Source organism: Cebus imitator, unplaced genomic scaffold (assembly GCF_001604975.1).
Source record: "Cebus imitator isolate Cc_AM_T3 unplaced genomic scaffold, Cebus_imitator-1.0 Scaffold572, whole genome shotgun sequence".
Classification (NCBI taxonomy): domain Eukaryota; kingdom Metazoa; phylum Chordata; class Mammalia; order Primates; family Cebidae; genus Cebus; species Cebus imitator.
Window position 1 is genome coordinate 626698 of NW_016107887.1, and position 1441 is coordinate 628138.

Consider the following 1441-nt stretch of genomic DNA (forward strand, 5'->3'; position numbering starts at 1 on the left):
TCCTCTGCCTTTCTGTTCCTTTCTCGACCAAGCTCTGTCTCTGTCTCTCAGTTTGCTTCTCTTCCTCCCACCCCTGCCCTTTGTCTTCTCTCCAAGCCTAGGCAGGTTTATCTGAAAAATAAAGTGTGATATTTCTTTCAGAAAACAGCCTATTTAGGCTCACAAACAAGGTACTGGGAAGCGTCATCCCCTGGGAACTGTGGACCCAGCCAGCTGGGGAGGGGCTTGGGGTGTGGGAGGACCCAGTGCTAGAAATGGATTTGGAGGGAAAATGTCCATAAGAGTTTCCAGCTTCTGTCCTTTGACCTTGCCCACCCCACCACGTACAACGGTAAAAATAAATGCATAATGATTGCTATTACAAAGGTTGCCATTTACTGCCATGCCAACCATTTTACCTACAATATCATATTTAGACCTGACAACAGTCCTACAAAATTGGTCCCATTGCCCCTCTTAGCAAATGAGGAAATCGAGGGTCAGAGGAGTCACTGCACCCTTAGGTGGCAGCCCCAGTCCGACAGCCTCCAAGCCCCCTTATCCTCTGCACTAGGAGGCAGCCCTGCTGGCGGCTTTCACGTTGGAATTTGAGGAACCTGGGCAAGGAGCTGGTGCCACCTTGTCATTTTCCAATGAAGGGGAATGGGTGGTAAGGTGGCGTCCTGCCCATGGCCGCTCAGCAGGTCAACGGAGACAGAAACCAGGCCTCTGAGGTCCCAGAGAGAGGGCAGGAGTGGGCGCAGGGCCCGGCCTGTGACTCCAGGTGGCCTCCCTCCTTGCTGTGTGGCCTCTGTCAAGCCCTGCCCTTCTCTGAGCCGGACTTTCCCCATCTGAGGGGATCCTAGAATGCCCTCCTGGGACTCTGTCGAGGGTCCTGGCCCTCAGCTGGGGATACAGGAAGAGGTCTGAGGATTTCCTTTTGGAAACTTAAATTTCATTATTTGATTAACTTGTGCATGAGGTTTTTGTAGCTGAGAGGGAATCCTTTTAAAGCAATTGAAAGAAAGTAAGTGAGACGATGCTTTAAAAAGAAAGTTCTGTGTGGCCACACTGAAGTCGGTTGCAGGCTGGGGCTTCCCAGTGTTCCACAACCATGAGGAGGGGGATGATTCTGCCCCTCAGAGCCCCCTCCCGCTTCCCAGTCACCCTGCACTGAAGCTTCACAAGGCCAAGGGTGAGCTTTCCAATGTGTTTCATTCATTCATTTGGCAAGTGTTTGTTGAGCACCTGCTATGTCCCACACACCCTTCTAAGCACAGGGGCTACTGCAAAGAACAAAGCAGACAGAAGTCCTGCCCTCATGGGTCTTCCATTCTAGGAGGGATGACAAGGGATAAGGATGATGAATGAATGAGACATGGCCGTATGTGAGTTTAAAGTGATCCTGGGAGATGAAGCCTAGGAAGGCCCAAAGAGCATGGAGGAGAGGCGGCTGTTTAGC